Source organism: Triticum aestivum, chromosome 3B (assembly GCF_018294505.1).
Source record: "Triticum aestivum cultivar Chinese Spring chromosome 3B, IWGSC CS RefSeq v2.1, whole genome shotgun sequence".
In the NCBI taxonomy this organism is placed as follows: domain Eukaryota; kingdom Viridiplantae; phylum Streptophyta; class Magnoliopsida; order Poales; family Poaceae; genus Triticum; species Triticum aestivum.
The window spans coordinates 596,443,788-596,462,018 of record NC_057801.1 but is presented as its reverse complement, the minus strand read 5'-3'; the positions used below and the strand labels follow the sequence as shown (position 1 = coordinate 596,462,018).

The 18,231-nt window shown below is 44.3% G+C and overlaps 1 pseudogene; it reads left to right on the top strand.

Annotated features, from left to right (window-relative positions):
* The first annotated feature begins 25 nt into the window (after positions 1-25).
* Positions 26-9,666, top strand: LOC123071167 (protein SIEL-like; annotated as a pseudogene).
* Positions 9,667-18,231: the final 8,565 nt, after the last annotated feature.

Genomic DNA, 18,231 nt, shown 5'->3' with positions numbered 1-18,231 from the left:
AACCGCTATTGACCTTATTTCCAGGTGAACCACTACACACACATCTCCATATCAACTTGAGATGGTACCTCCTTTCTAGTATATACCGAACTTGAAAGAACTGCGCAAACAGAAAGAATCAGTGCAGCAGCAATTCTGAAAGTGAAAACACACATTTTATATAGAATGGGCCCACTTCTAGAATATTCTAACACACATTAACTTCAGAATGGGCCCACTTCTAGAATATTCTCTCACATGTATTGCAAATACATGTTTAGGAAACACTTATAATCAGTACTCCATCAATTGCCATTGATTCTTTTAAATCTCACCGTGAAGATACCGCTTAAAAAAACGTAGAACCGCCCGACAGGCCGCGTAACCCATCCCTAATTTCTCGCATGAATCCCTTCTCTCACGTCTCACCTGGCACGCAATGCCGCTCAGCTCACAGTCAACCGCATCACCCCTCCATCTTCGAATGCGCATCGCCCCCGAGCTCGCCACACATCGTCACCTCCTCGTCGACGACCACAACTACCCCGTCGTCCAGATCAGTTACTTTGTTCCTCCCCACACCATCTTACCCGGGGGCAACGCAGGTGCGCCATCCCTCCATTTGGAGCTGCTGCGAGGAGCTCGAGCCCGAAATAGCAGCTGCGGCTTCTGGGCCATTTCCGTGTGGAGCCGGCCCAGGAAAAGGCCCTTTGGCGCGGCTCCGGCTTCTACAGCACCCCCACCATCCTCCCCTAAAAAAAACACCCGTAGTTCCCCTCCGCCGCCGCGGCCCTGCCCCATTCCTCGCGGCCTCCTGCTCCTCTACGCCGCCTACCGCCAGGTTCTGCCCGCCCCCTCCCGGCCCACCCCTCCGCGGCCTACCTGCAGCACGTTCTCGCATGGAGAAGGCACAAGGGGCACCACCACCGGCGCCGCGGCAGTCCAGTTCCACCACCGCTGGTAGGTCCTCTGCCAAATTGCCAATACACCGACGAACTGGTGATCTTATATGCTTTTGATTCTATACTTTGGTTGATCTCAGTAATCACAAGGCGTCAAGGCCTATGCTCATTTAGGCCATGTAGCAGACAGCAATGCCCCTACAGGATTAGGATTTAGGAAGGCAAAAAAATGTCAGGATTATAGTCTAAAAAACCATGAAGAAACTTATGCAGCAGATGAGTATTGATTAGTACCATTCCATGAATAAAGGGCACAAGGCCATCCTTCCATTATCCTTGTCCCATTTTGTAAAGTAAGTTACGTGGCCACTACCGTTGAGAAGAAAACATAGATATGCCCCTTACGAAACTCTATGCTAGCTCCTGTGTTTTGTAGTATTGCGCTAAATTCTTTCCATCAACTGTTTGGATAACAATGTCCTAAGCAATCTGGATAAAAGTTAGCTGGAATGAACATGTGTAACTAAATCTGAATGCATATATACTTTGAGGAGGAGTTCAATCCATACAGCTGCATTGTTGCTATTTAATTTTTAAATTCTCAGCTATATGGAAATTGATACTTCTTTTCAGGTCTCTGTGCTGATATCAGAATAACAGTTACAAAGACCTGAAAATTTAATCATACAGTAAATATGCGACCAGCATGCAGTTCTAATTTCAATTTGCTAGAGATTATTAGTTTTAGTTTGCAAGAAATATACTTATATGGGTTTTGCAAAATTCTTTCCAAGCTTATGGGGCCGTGAATCTCATGGACGAGGGCCTCGCCGCTTCCGGACCCGGCCCGTCCGTCGCTAAGCGGGCTCGGTTTATGGGGCCGCACGCATCCAGTAGCTCAGGCGCTGACCCTGAGATGGAGATCCGAGCACTAGTCTCGATGGCCAGCAGACTCTACCCGTTGGCACGGGCGGAGGCACTCAGCGGCCTCTCTGCGGTCCTCAAGAAGGTGAATGCCGGCGGCGGGGTTGTGGAGTGCTGCTACGCTTGCGCGGAGAAATTGCTGAGGGACGAGGACGAGGGTATTAGGTTGGCCGCTGTGCGATTGGTGAGAATTTGTCATTTATGGGTACTTATGTTTTCTTTTGTGCTACTGTATGCTTGAGAGTTACATATGAGGAATTGAGGAGATCTCCTGTCTTTGGTGGATAGGTTGGCCTTTGTGCGGAGAAGTTTGCCATGAGAGAGGAGTTGGGTGGTGATGGTGACCAAATGGACCGGGTTTTCCTACAGGTATGGTTTGCACTTCGCGCTGGATTTGGTGTTCATGAACGGTAGGATCAACTAGCTGAGTGTGGGCCTAATGTTAATGTGATACCGACATTTTTATTTAGCCTAATACTTCTGTTTCTATATGTCAATTCCAGGCTACTAAAGTTTGGAATGAATAGTTATACGACATGCCCATAACTGATACTGGGAGCGATGTTTTTGTTTTTTACTTAAAAGACCTGTATTTTTGGCAATTTACCTTTATGTTCTTATCACCAGAAATCCTTTTGTCAAGCTGAAAGTACTCGTGGCAAATGAGATTTACTACTGAAACATGCAGTTTGTGATGCACACAATAAGAAAGATGCATCTAATCATGCTTATGCATTTAATATTTGTAACTTGCAAGTTTTACTCCACTTACCACTGTAATGATAACTGCTTTGTTTCCCCTCTGGACTTCTCTATTCAGCTTAGCTCCATGGCTAGGGACATGTGTCCAGAAGTAAGAATTGAAGCATTCAACGCACTTGCCAAAATGCAGAGAGTATCTGAAGGTGTTTTGCTTCAGTCGCTGTCTAAGAAGATCATAAAAACTGACACTGGGAGTGCCTCTAGCATCAAAGGGAAAAAACTACCACCTAAATTATCATTCCCCTGTGCTGCTGGCATATTTGCGCATGGGGTTGAAGATGAATTCTATCAGGTCCGGTCATTCTCTTATACCACATAATTCCCCTTAACGCCCCGTGTCTTTTGTTTATTGTTCTATATGTTCTCCCTACAGGTCCGAGCAGTTGCATGTAAAACTCTGGGAGCTCTTGCAAAGCTTTCAAACCAATATGCACAGAAGGCCTTGGACTTGTTGATGGACATGATGAATGATGATACAGAAGCAGTTAGACTGCAAACTTTGCAGACACTGTTTGATATGGCAACATATGGATGTTTGAGCATGCAGGAGAAGCGCATGCACATGGTACTAATTATCAATATAATGTATCTCGTGTAAGTTAGATGCATGAATTGGTTCTTTATTTGTAGTTAACTGCGCTAGATGCTAAATTTGGTAATCTTATGCCTCCTGTTGCTTTTGCAGTTCCTCGGCATATTGATGGATGCCAATGTCGTAGTTTGAAATGCAGCACGCAAAATCCTAGGGTCAGTGAATCAGCCTAAACTTCAAATGTTTAAATCTGCACTTGATGGTCTCATTGCAGGTATGGAGAAAAATCCGGAGGTATGTTAGTGCAGAACAATCACCATGCTTCACAATTATCTCTCCCTTGCTATTCTGATCTTTGCTTGAACATTTTCTAGATGAATTATTCATGTAGTCAATGTAACACAAAGCCTCAATTATCCTGCTAAATGTTAATTTGAGTTTCATTCAGCGTATAGAATATTGCTTACTCTATAATTATTTGAGGCTTTGAGCCTATGACTTCAATTTTGTGGTAACTGACTCTTTTCTTCTATGTTGCGACTGTATTTATTATATGCAGGATCAAGATATATATGGCGTTCTGTTTTCCATTGGCAAGAATCATGGGAGCTTTTCAGCCAATATAGCCAAACATTTAGCCAAAGAGGTGTTTCTCCATTGCTTACTTCCAATTTTATCTACATGCTAATGTTCTATATAAAATGTGTGTTTTCACTTTCAGAATTGCTGCTGCACTGATTCTTTCTGTTTGCGCAGTTCTTTCAAGTTCGGTATATACTAGAAAGGAGGTACCATCTCAAGTTCGGTAGTGTGTACCCATGTTCTTATTTTCTGTCAATCGTATGGAATCTGAGAATATTCCAAGCTATTAACCTTAAATAATAACAATGAATGCATCTATATTTGCAGGCTGCTAAGTAATTTGTAACGATAAAGTCTACACAACCCCAACTGTAGATTTCTTTTTTAGCCAAGTAATACTTTAAGGATGTGTTGCATATTTACAGTTTGATTTAGGACAACTGAATCTAGAAGGCAAAGAGCATATTTAATTTATATATATATTTAGAAGATCATATTAATATACATTATCCTCGTGAGCCAAATGTTTGAAGCCCTGTGTAATACCTATCCTATAAGATACACCTGATTATGTGGGCTTCGCACTGATGTGAACATCAAAGTTTGGTTGCTTGATAGTGCATGGGATCGGCCACTCGATGATGCCCAAACCTGTCACAAAAGATGATACCTCCTGTTGAAGTATACCTGGTTCGCCCAACCTTCTCAATTAGTTCGGACTTTTGGGTGAACCATCTGGTGCGTGAAACGTCACCCCTCCAGCTGAGATGGCAACAATAAACAAAGTGCAAGTCAATAAAACAAAAAGGAGAAAAATCTATAACATTGTTTGGCGAGTACAAATTTGAGTTACTGCAGGTTTTTATAGACCGGAAAATGTATAATGTCATTATAGTTGTTTGCTGATATCTAACACTTGTCTACAACATTTAGAGACTACGCATAGTTTATCATAAGTTCTTACCATTTGTTTTTCTAGGTTTCGTGAGGGAAAGAAATATACTACCTCATTTGAGAATGTATTCCCATTTTTTGACTTTGTGCTATCAATGTAAGACTAAAACCACAGTTTGAGACCACAATACGGTACGTGTTTTTTCCAAAATTTGGATTTTGAGAATACCCAAGGCACGGCTTGACGCACTCTGTCAGATTATTTGTGGCCGCGTTGCCATGTGATCACTGTTAGCAGATTGTTTGAACGGTCCTGGTAGCTCATTTATTTTGTAAAATAGAGATCATAATATATAGTATAGCAGGCATCACACCAGCTGAGATTCCTTTCGTTAGATGATAAAATTTCATTGGAGCTGAGACTTGAGTTCTACAACGAGAGGGGCTTACAGTTTAGCATGGAAACAACTACAAAAATTCCAAGAATAGTAGAATACATCAGATCAAAGCCTTAGGCTTCCTCCCCTCAAAGGCCCCCTTGCTGTCAAAGAGACATTGTCTTTCAGCATTCAGAAGGTTGATATTTGATACTGTTGCAGCGAGCAGCATAGTTCCTCTTGTTTGACTTCCCTTAAAACCTTCCTCAAGAGTGCACCAGAGTGTTCCATTTCTCCAACACTGTATCTTCTTTATTTGGGTTGTCGTCTTTTTCCAAATATCTCTTTAGCTGCGCCGAGCATGGGCTGACCCGCCGCTTTTTACAGTTTTACATCAAGGCCAAGTAACAAAAATTTGCGAGGATATGGTCACGTACTAAGTATAAGCCATGATGGTAACTCATTTTATAGGTCTTCTGTATCTCTACCAACTGGATGAGAAAAAGTAATAGTTGTAGGAACGTGAATAGCCAAGTCTATCACAAAGGTTGCACATAACATATCTATTACATAGGTTGCACGCTACATCCAGCTACTGATCGAGAGAGAGAAAACCAGTATTTTCGAATTAAAATATTAGAAGATAATGATAATGTCAATATAGTCAAACATTGGAAAAATAATCCCTTGAAGATTGGCTGCAGTAACTGCAGAAGATATGGAATTATTTTCATCTTTGGTAATTAGATTCTTTCTGTTCCATCTTATACTATCTTAGTAGACCAGATCTTGTCCATTCAAACACATGGTTATATTTCATAGGGAGACATATATGTTATATAGACACAACTTCTATACAGAGTCACGTATCTATCAAGGAAGAAGGAAAAAAGAAAACCAAGAGTAAACAAGCAGGATATGAACCAAGAACTTTTGAGATTTAAATAATAACGACCAAACCATATGTATTTATAGACGCAAGTATAATGATAACATTTTAATTGTAGGTATTAATGAAGTTATGATAACATCGCAATGGAACTAGTTTGCACAGACACATCTTCTAATCAAGGAGTCATGTTGTTTTTGACCTACATGCTACATTAAAGTAAGCAGATTATGCCTCATTTTCACATTGCATGGAAATCAATTCATGTACATTTATTTAGCTTCAGAGGCACCAATGGCATTGCAATCTGCAGGATTATTTCTATGAAGAAATAAATGTTTAAACCATTGTTTGCATCAAAAGGAAACTTCCATTTTGATGGCTAATTATTAGTCTGCGAACAATCCATCATGTTTTCATCTAAGTATCAAAGTGGCTTGCATTTCTAACCTACCCCTCCCAGTCTCTCCTTTCACTCCCTTCTTCTTGACTTCTTCCACGTGACCGGTGGCGCAGCGTCACAGCAGGGTGGGGTGATATCAAGCGTGGACATGCAGATTTCTCTGTGGAGTACAAATATCATAAACCGGACACAAGGTGTGTGAAAAGAGTATCTATGCATATCTTAATATACTATAAGAATGGAGCATTGGTAAAAAAAAATCAAATAAATTACTGTAACTTGCTTGATATGGGCAATCTAACTCAGTAAGCAAATTTTGCAAAATTCCACGAAGTTCAACCAAGATGGGTACCTAGTAGTTTCACAGAAAAATGAGAAATAGTTCTATCAGAACAGAAGTTGCATATGTATGCCACGTAATCACTGAGTTTGTAGGGAAACTCCTTTGAAAAGTCAAAATCACCAATAGAGCATCATCTATAAATGGTAATCTGTTAGTAGGGTGATAATGATAGTGTCTGACTCCACAGCAGATAGATACACTCCAGATGATCTCCTCTTTGTAGCCAAATCAGTAAGAGCAACAAATAGAATATCCATTCTTCCATATGCTAGCATGCTTTTGTAATTAAGACCATAGATCACAAAACCATATCTATTATGCAATAAAAGCCTAAAACAGAGCCTACTTGTAAGGAGAAACACACCGCTGCTTGCTCATAGCCTCATACACCTTTTGCACATCATAATGGTTTGTCTGTCTAGATATCACATTGCCTACAATATATTAAAACAATAGGCAGGGTTGTCAGTGAGGAACATGCCTACATTATTCTGTGCTCAAACTGCCCCAAATCAATGTGAAGTGCGAGCCAAATCAGATGAACAGAGGATGCATCACAACACTACTAGTTTAGGGATCTTACTGATTCAAAGAAATGCTGACAGCAGTTTGCAGATTAACATGATGTGTCTTTCTCAACTGCATTATCATTGAATAATTTCTGGCACTAATTTCCTTTCTCTTTAGGGGTATTATGACCTGAGATGGTGTGTTCAGTATGTGATGTACAGTCTCACTTCTCTTTAGATCCAATAGCAAAAAAGAACACCTAGCAGCATGCCATGCACACACACTTGGTTTGCAAATAACTTTTAACATATTAAAATCAGCTTTATTTAAGTTCCAGCTTATCCTCCTTAGGCCCAACTGTTTGAGGAACGAGCATAAGCAAACAATGTGGTGAAAAGAATTTGAATAGTAATTCCACTGACCAACCATATTTTCTCACTTTAGCTTTTTGTTTTTCTTAACATACAAGGACTTCGGACTTGTTTTTATGCGTAGGTAGAGTTATATCTTCATTTGCTACATTGAGTATAGTAACATTTCTTTTGGATTTTTTATGAAGTTTTGTTATATCCCTTAATGCTATATTATCTATGACATAGATCAATATGGCATCTGATGGAGAGCTGATCTTGGATAAACCTAGAATCAAAGCATTGTTAATGGTTTCTGTCTCGGCTGCTTATGATGATAAAGACAAAAAACTGGATATACCCGCAGTTATATTTTCACATGCAATTCCCCTGTTTGGGATGATCTCGTGTGCACTAGCCGAAGATGAACAGGATTCACTCTTATCCTACTTGTATCGTCAAGCTGGAATGCAGTTTTGGGAAAAGAAGTTAGTGTCTGCAGAAGGTGGAGATTATGAATGTTTCAGTGTTGAAACTCTGGGAGGAACTCATGCACAGGTAGAAACGACTCGAAAAACAACCAAGTACTTAGATGAAGTCGTGATAATGCAATCGACAAGGCTCATATTAGAAACAGTTAAAGGAGCCTGGGTTGTGATAAAGCCGTGCAGTATAGGAGAAGTTCAAAGTACTTTGAGGTATGACTTACTATATTCCGTTCTTTCCCATGCAACCAATCTTTCATGCTATTGTTTGTGATTACTTCAACTTCTTTTGATTGTCTTTATTGTAGAACATGCAAAGAAGAGGTCAATAGCTTAGCTGTAAATTCTTCTGGATCAACTGGTGCGGTGTTGAGCTTTGTATGCGACTATCTTGATGCAGTACAGCTCATTGTTGAAATATGGTGGTTCATTCAGTTGGATGATTCTCATGCTTTTGGCCCCGCATCACTTGATATTTTGCTTGAGAAGTTGGATACATCTGTGAGAAGGATGAAATGTTGTTATGCTGGATTGAATAGAGAACTGGAGGTTCAAGTCTTGGAGTTTGCTTTGTTAGCTATTTTATGTAGACTGTCCGAGTTTGGAACATGTTCAAAATTAGTGCTAGATAAGTTGCATTGGATAATTAATCACATTGATGGTCTGTGTGCCGATGGATCCTATGAGCTTTCCGACTTCAGCAAAGAAGTTAAGAAAGTGTTTGATGGTAACTTTATCGACGGCACTCCTATTGTCAACATTTGCACCTTTCTTGAAATCTTTGATCTAAAACCAGCAAGAGATTTTGAAATGCTTAATGCTACAACTGCTGTGCTGCAAGTCCGGGATATAGATTCTGAAAATCCGTTATCATATGTTTATGGATTACCCGTGGGCGTGACCTTTGACATGTCTCTGTGCAATACCTCTAGTCATGATAGAATATGGCTCCGCATGGTTGCTGGTCAGTCCGTCCAACATGTCTTCTTAGACTTGTCTTGTTTTGAGGGCAATGATAAGATGAAGAGCTGCTCCAGAGTCATTCCTTTCTATGCTACCCCAATGGCATGTTCATTTGTTCTGAGGGCATGCTTGGTAATTGAATGCCCATTTGGAAGTATCGGCACTCACCAGGAAGGACATGGAGGACCAAGAGATTGTGTAGTCCAACTATGTGATGAATTGGATGTCTACTTTGTTAGTGCTGATACCGAGCAAAGGCAATGGTTGAAATGGTAGTGGTCATGTGCACCAAGTTCTTCAGCATGCCCCCTTTGATCGACTGCACCATTGTGTTCTAACATCAACCGGGATCAAGTAATATGCGAAAGCAGTTAATATACCAGTAGTGACTAATGAGGAGTTTCATATGATTAGTTGTGTCACCGTAGTATCAGATCAAACTCTGATTAGTTGTTTTCTTTAAGAATGGAGCCTTTTTCTATGGCATGTGACCAGAAGAAATGTTATCTCATAGCCGATATAGTACTAGCAAGAACTCTGGGTAAAGAATTCGGCTGCGCTGATATTTGGTAGCGGTAAGCAAGAACAAAGCAGTTAGCCGACCACTAAGATGTGTTGCTGTTGCTAGGGTATGTTTACTTCGCGCCGTATGTATATGTAAAGGGTCGGCATATGACTGAAGAATTGAAAATCCTGTGAATTTTATGAGGCTGCTGAATTAGAGGCTGCGGAGGCCAATGTTCCTTGTGCATGTATGATTTGTGTGTCCAATGTGTGTTCTGCACTTCTGCGCCTGGGACAGGTTCCCCGTTAGTGTAACTTTGGACTTACCATACGCTGTGCCGCATGACAGCGGCTTGTTTGTTGTGTGTTTACGTTTGTCGAAAGTATCGCTGGTGTCTGTTTCTTGCTTTCGCTGTGGCTTCTTTTCTTCTTCTACAAAATACTCCATCCCTTTCGGTTTATGGGCTCAAATCTCAAATCTCATCAACCAAGGCATTTTGTGAGTGGAGGAATGTATCTCGTATTTTAAAAACTACTCCAATTAAATTCATGCATTAATTTGGATTAATTACAGTGCATGCATGCTTGGTCACTAGATGAGTAGGAACATTATATGCATTTGTGTGTTCTTTTTTAATTCTTGCTAGATGAGTAGGAACATTACATGCATTTGTGTGTTCTTTTTTAATTCTTGCATGCAAAGATTTAATACGCATTGAAAACTAAAAATGAGATAGAGATGAGCCCTCTAAATTGAAAAAACAAAAGTTGAGATAAGCCTTATAAACCGGAAATGAGGGAGTACATGCCCAGCAACTGCACCCGCGATCTTGTATAACCAGCCTTCATCTACAAACCATGTTGGTTCGTTCATTTCCACTGAATCCTTAGTTGATTTATTTTTTGTTATTGCCTTAAAAAAAGTTGATTTGTGAAAATGTCCATGCGGACGATCGAGGACAAGGGTGAAAAATATCCAAGACAAAGCTAAGAACCATGCACAAAAGTTTAGTAGGATAGGATGAACTAAATTTTTTTTGATTCCCTTGGTACACGAAACCTCTGATTACACCGCAGGACAAAGCTGCGAACTGAACATGGTCGGTCGTTCTATCTATCTCCTGTCTGCGAGAAGCCGAGAACAGAACGGACAGATACGATCTTCTCCCTTCCTCGTCGCGCATGCAGATTGCGGCTCCGTAATCTCGTCGAGAGCGGCACGGTCTCTCCTCAGTACCTCCCCGCGCATGGCATAGTACTCATCGCTTCGGCGGCGGCCTCCCCACAGGTGCTTCTGCTCGATGGCCTTCGCCTCGTGCATCTCCACCCGGCGGCCGGACTCGCTGCCCCCTGCCGCGCTGCTCTTCCCGGCGGCTGTTACGGGCTTCAGAGGCGCCTCCGTGGACACGAGGGGGTGAACCTTCACGGCGGCGCTGCTCCTCCGAGCTTCCTCAAGCCCCGATCGCTTATGCGCGGCCATCCATTGGCTCTTCTTGGCCTCGAAAGCCGCCGACAGTTCCTCCACCGCCGCCCGCATCCTGCGTCTGTCTCGCGCGTCGTCGTTCCAGCAGGGATGTGGGACGCCGCCTGATCGCTGCTTCGCCTCCGCGATCAGCCGTTTCTGCTCGTCGATCCACTCCCGCTTTGCGGCCTCGTTAGCCAGCGCTTCCCGGCGATCCCTCCGACGACTCCGCTATGTGCTTGGTCGCGGCCTTAGCGAAGCGATCAGCTGATCGTACTCTTCCTTTCTCTTTCTCCTCGCGATCTCGCGCGCTTCCTCCGGGGACGGGACGTGCGCGCGGCGGCGGAACCAGCTCGGCATCAACGCGAGGGACGCCATTGCCAGTGCAGACTCGATCGGGTGATACGCTCTTTCTCCTGGATACGCTCGCCTTATATGGTGGACACTTGATATGGGAAGCCGTCTTGCGATCGAGCATTCAAGCCGTGTCCGAACCAGGGACAGTTAGTAGTGCGTTGGTCCAACGCTTAGTACTGTAGAAGCACGTCTCGCTGGACATTTCGGAGTCGGACGCCCGGAACGAATTTTGCACGGATCCACCGTCCGATCCCTGTACGTTAGTACTCCTTCTGTTCCACAATATAAAAACGTTTTTGACATTATATTAGTGTAAAAATATTTTTATATTATGAAACGGACGGAGTATTTCCTAGGTACTTCGTGGTTTAGAGTTAGAAGAGATAACCAACCAGCCACCACCAGTTCTCCTGGTTGCATGCTCTTTCTCATTATTTTCTTCCTTCCCTTTTTTTCATTTTTTCCCTTTCCCTTTTTTCTTGTTCTTTTTTTTCTCATTTTTCAAACGGTCTTGTCCGGTTTTTATTTTCCTATTTTTTATTTTTTTCCTTTCCTTTATCTATTTCTTTTTTCTTTTGCAATGTGCAAACGTTTTTAATTTCATTTAGTTTAAAAAATTTAATGATTTTTTTGCAAATTTGTGAATGTTTTTCTTTTAATTGGTGAACTTTTTTAAAAATTCATAAATGATTTTAATATTGCTGAGCTATTTTTCATTATCGATGACTTTTTTTAAAATGGATAAAATTTTCTCAAAATCAATTTTTTTCCAAAACCCGTAAAAACAAATCTCAATTCATGATGTTTTTCAATTTGTGAACATTTTGCATATCCGTGAATATTTTTTCAAGTCCATGAACTTTTCCAAGGTGAACTTTTTTTAAACTCAATGGTCAAAGGTCAAACATGTCCATGGTCAACTTGTCATCTAGGTCAATCATGAAGAAGTTATTTTTTGGTCGAACCACGAAAAAGTGGTCGGGCGTATGCTCCGACGAGCGATAGCTAATCGCTCGTGTAGTTGGCCCGGCTCATGGAAGGTGGCGTGCGAGCGCTGTGTTCACTGACTAGGAGATCTCGCTATACATGGAGTAGCGTCACACAAACCGGCTCACACAAGGCCTCCGTCCTAGGCATGACCCATTTATTTATTTTTCTTTCTTTAACCTTCAAAAATAGGCGCATGAAGTAGGATTCCAACTATGGACCTCTTTGATTACTTCCACCCATTATAACTTTGAACTGTGAACTCTTTCTCAAATTTGTGAATCTTTTCAATTTCTCAAACCATTTTCTTGCAATTTCTTTAGTGAACCTTTTTTTTTGAAAATATGCGATTTTTCATAAAATCTGTGAATTTTTTGTATAGATAATTTATTTTTACAAAAATATTCACAATTTTGAGAAAAGTTCACAAATAGGTAGATTTTTTTACAAATATGAAAATATCACAAATTTTCCATTCAACATGGTCTATTTTTAGACATCCTTGAAATGATCTCAACTCTTGCAAGCAAGTGCCCATGCCCATGGTAGACATTCATGTTAGATTTGAACGATTTGCTAACACCATATGCAAGTTGCGACACGTCTGACCTTTTATCGACTTTTTTGACAGAGAAAACTCCAGAAAACACAAAACTTGTCAAAAATAAAAACAACTTGGCATGATGCCTTAAATTGGTCATACAAGGCCATGGAAAAAAGTTATGTGACAACTCCTAATGATGTGATCCCGTTATCAAATGACAACTCATGTCTATGGTTAGGAAATGTTAACCATCTTTGATCAACGAGCTAGTCTAGTAGAGGCTCACTAGGGACATGATATTTGTTTATGTATCCACACATGTATTTAAAATTTTTGGTCAATATAATTCTAGCATGAATAATAAACCTTTATCATGATTAAGGAAATATAATAATAACCATTTTATTATTGCCTCTAGGGCATATTTTTATCAGTCTCTCACTTGCACTAGAGTCAATAATCTAGTTCACATCGCCATGTGATTAACACCCAAAGAGTTCTAAGGTGTGATCATATTTTGCTTGTGATTAACACATCATCAAAACGTATATTCCAACTCCGGGATGCTTGCACTAGTTCATAAATGGATCGCTGGAGTTTGCACACTTTGTTAGCACCTTTAGAATTGACAAAACCTTCTCGTTGCATCATATACAACTCTTCTTTAAGAAACCATTAAGAAATGTAGTTTTGACGTCCATTTGTCAGATTTCATAATCATAAAATACGACAATTGCTAACATGATTCGGACAGACTTAAGCATCGCTACAGGTGAGAAAGTCTCATCGTAGTCAACCCCTTGAACTTGTCGAAACATTTTGCAACAAGTCAAGCTTTGTAGACAATGATATTACCATCAGCATCCGTCTTCTTCTTGAAGATCCATTTATTCTCAATGGTTTGCCGATCATCGGACAAGTCCACCAAAGTCCATACTTTGTTCTCATACATGGATCCTATCTCAGATTTCATGGCCTCAAGCCATTTATCAGAATCTGGACTCATCATAGCTTCTTCATAGTTTGTAGGGTCGCCGTTGTCTAACAACATGACTTCCAAGACATGAATACTTCATGATCTTCATCTGGCGCGGTCCGTGTTCTGGTCGACCTACGAGGCTCAATAGTAACTTGATCTAAAGTTTTATGATCATCATCATTAGCTTCCTCTTTAGTTGGTGTAGGCATCACGGGAACTGTTTTCTCTGATGTACTACTTTCCAATTCAAGAGAAGGTACAATATACCTCATCGAGTTCTACTTTCCTTCCAGTCACTTCTTTCGAGAGAAACTCCTTCTCTAGAAATGACCTATTCTTAGCAACAAAAATCTTGCCTTTGGATCTATGGTAGAAGGTGTACCCAATAGTTTCTTTAGGGTATCCTATGAGGACGCACTTCTCTGATTTGGGTTCGAGCTTATCACGTTGTAGCCTTTTGACATAAGCGTTGCATCCCCAAACTTTAAGAAATGACAGCTTAGGTTTCTTGCCAAACCATACTTCATACAACGTCTTCTCAACGGATTTAGACGGTGCCCTATTTAACGTGAATGCGGCTGTCTCTAATGCATTCACTACTGCAGGATGGTCCAAACCCGACACTACGATCAGAGACCCTTCGACGAAACGGTGTGCGATGCCATAATCGCAAACGGTGGTGTAAAAAAACCATCAAAAAAGGTGCAAAACATTTGCGATGACAGATGCATCAAACACGGTTCAGAATTTAGTTGCGTGTGCGATGTAGGACATACGGTTCAGCTCAATGAACTGTTTGTGATGAGGACGCAGAAAAGAAACGAGCAGCCAGATGAAGGCATGTGTGATATACAACATACGGTTCACTGAGATGAACTATGTGTGATTAGGCAACACAATAGAAACGGTTCAACTGAACAAGATGTGTGTGATAGCGGCAAACAGGTTCGTAATCTGAAATGTGTGCGAAGACCAATAATAATAAGCCGTGTGAATTGCTCTATCTACAGTAGAATAACATGTATATATAGATCAATTACATGCATTCTAAAGTAGGAGAAACGATCGTCTAGTCATCTACTTCTTGTGATGCTCCCGCCGCTGCTATGTGGCTTGATCCCTCGTCTGGGTCAGGAAGAAGATAGTTCCTCATGTCAACGATCCGCCTGTACATCTCATAGCTTGTGTACCCGTCCATGGCCGCGTACTTGACAAGTTGTTCATCCAGTCTCTTATGCCACACACTATGCCAGGCGTTCTTGTCCTTATTTCTCTCTTGCTTCATCTTCGCGTGGTAGGGGTCGATGATGGCCGAGGCGAGGTCAACCAGGGAGTTTAGTTTGCTTTTGTCGGTGCCCCAGACCTTGTAGTGGTGCTGGATGTTGACAAGATTCGGGCATTTCAAGTCCAAAACCTTGAGCGCTTTTAGATCGTTGGTGGTGTCCACCGTAGCGAAACTGTAGTCGGTGCTTTTGATAAACCTGGAGAAACGCTCGCAAGGCCTTGTGGCAAGGTGGAAGTGGTAGACGAGCACATCATGTCGCACGCACAACTGGGCGACGGCAACCTTCTGATCGTGCCTGGCATGACCGATGGTGTACTCGAGGTCGAAGCCACTCGGTACCTGTCCTTGGCAAGGAACTGCTTCATAGTTTGGATGGAGCCCTCCACCGAGACCGGATCGTTCGTGTACACCATCGAGAGGGCCTTCCCCCTCACATGGATGTCCACTACGTGATGCGTGGTGAACTGCCCGTTGTTGTCGTCATCGGCCGCTGGGAGCGCCATTGGAGCCACGGGGAGCGCCATTGGAACCGCTGGATGTCCTCTCTGTATGTGTCCTCGTGGGTGTGCTTATTGTGACGTGTGAGACGAGAGATGAAGGTAAATGGCCATAGGAATAAAAGGGGGCCGGGCGGCGTGGATTCTCGGCGTCCGCATGGCAGTTTTTGCAGCGGGTAACTGCATCGTCGCGCCGCGCCCGACGCAACCGCTTGCACACGAACGTGCGTGATCATGTGCCGGCCCAAAACACTGGCAGCGCGCGTGGAGGGACGAGGGCAGAGCACCCGGAGGGACGCGAGAGCAACGAGGGCAGAGCACCCGGAGGGACGCGAGAGCAGAGCGCGCGCGGCGGGACACGAGCAAAGCGTGCCGCGGCCGCCTGAACCGCAAGCAACCACACGCATGGAGCAGTTGAACACGCAACAAATGGTCGCCTACAAGCCGCCCGACAGTTGCCTCGCTGCGTAGAGAGCGGCTGTGTGGTACCACCTCCGTCTATTCTATAGTCTCCTTTATATTCTGTGCCATACTTTACCCTCAAATTTAACCAAAAAAATGTTAATGCATGTTTTAAAAATTATATAATTGGAAACAATGTTCAAATACAAATCCAACTATATAATCTTTGGCGACATGCATTCGTATTTTATTAGTTAAATCATACTTATAAACCAGGACGGTGATATAGTAGGTAATTAAATCGCAATTTTTTATTAACCGTATGTGTACGTGGCCTTTCGTCCTCCTCTTGCATGTCTTGTCACCCCGCTGCCGCAGACGGCTTACAGCGCAAGCTTGCGCAACGCGCGGGGGCGTTCTTTTTGCCAAACGGTGGTGCCAATGAATCATCGGTGAGCCCGTTCCCGCGCAACCTCGCAGGTTTCCGTGCAAGCTTCCCGCCCGACTCGGTGAAATCCCCTAAAATCCCAATGATTACCGGCCTGCTATAAAAACCCTCACAGCCGGCGAGTCCTGCGTCGCATTTTCCCCTCCATCCCTGTAGCTTATCTCGCCTGCTTCTCCCACATTCGCCAATGGCACCGGTCCGTCGTCGTCGCTCAGCCACTCCGCCGTCATCAGAGGACAGCTCCAGCTGGGAGGCTACACCGCGGCGGCGGCGCAGTCCCCGATGTAGTGTATTGCGCGTGGCGTGCCTGTTGAGTGTGCGCGGAACACCCACCACATGCTCCGCCGCTGGTGCCCGTCGGCAGCTGTTGCCGGCCGCCGTTGCCTCCACACCACCGTTGAAAGCCAGGGCCATCGCCTGCTCCGCCGCTGCGGCCCGAAGGCGGGAGATGGCCGTCGTGGCCGCCATCCCACTGCCGTCCACTGTGGCCATCACCCGCTCCGCCACCACGACGGGGTGGTGGTCGTGGCCGCCACCCCGTCGTCGGCCGCCGTGGCCGCCAGCCACCGTCGACCGTCGGAGTCATCACTCGTTGTCGGCGTTCTGGGAATGGGGGTCCCCAGACTTGCCTGCCTGCGGCCTGCGGCGTGGCTCGAGTGGGGGCCCAGTGCAGCCCAGCTTCATCAGCTCAAGCTCAAGACCCTCGCGAGGGGCCAGGCCTCGCGGGGCGAACGACAGGAAGCTTCCTCAGGAACAGCCTCATCAGGCAGGCTCACGAGGAGGCGAAGAGATCAAGGCAGGGCACCTCGCGAGGAGCCCGTGACGCAAGCCATGACGATCGAGACCAGGCGGGCGCCAGGCGGGTGCCGGCCTGCGCAGTGTCCTTGTTTCCCCTTCAGTGCAAAGGGGGCAAGCACAGACCAAGGCATCAGGCAAAGGTTACCGTTTTGGTGCAACAAGACCAAGACCAGCAGAACGGCAGGATGGAGGTCATCGTGGAGCCCAGGACGGCATCATAGTCAGAGCCTTTGGCAGCCGAAGACCAACTTTAGTCAGGATTAGTGTACTAGATGTTCCCCTTCAAAATGGCCAATTGTTGGCGCTCTTCCCGCTCATTATTTGGGAAGAGGCCCAGGGCCTCCCTCTATAAATAGGACTAGCCACCACAAAGGAGGAGAGATCGATCGGATCCAGATCATGCATAATCTAGAGAGAGGCGACTGAACTCACCCAAGCAGTTCATCGCACCAGCTCAAGAACAGCCCTCGCGAGGCTGTTCTCCCTTTGTACTGTCCATCATCAGCCCCTGAGGCAATCCACCGCACCACACACTAGAGTAGGGTATTACACCACAATGGTGGCCTGAACCAGTATAAATCTCATGTCCCTTGTGTGTTCTTCTTTCTAGCCTAGATCCTTTGCGAGACCTCATGACACGAGCTGGTAGGGGAAAGATCTTCATGCACACCCCAGTGTTCGAACCTGAAGGGTCTGCCGGAACCCGAAATCTGACATTTGGCACGCCAGGTAGGGGTGCGCCGAAATCTCTCTTCCGCTGGTCGCGTGTGATCTTTCGTCGTATCCATGTCTGACGCTCGCTGAGCCCGCGCCGAGCATCGGGCTCCTCTCGCCGCTCGAGTCGCCCAAACGGCTCCTGTCGGCGGACGCCCCCATCGTTCCCCGTCGCCTGCCGCCAACGCCGCCACCGGCCCGACGGGGAACGAGCAGCAGGCCTCGTCCCTGCACCCTTCGGTGCGGCAGGAAGGCCGCACCGCCACCCCGTCGCTGACTCCAGCCGGTTCATCGTCACACGCCCGTCATGCCCCCACAGACGCGCACGCTGCGCTGCTCCTGGCGCGTGAGCTCCTGCA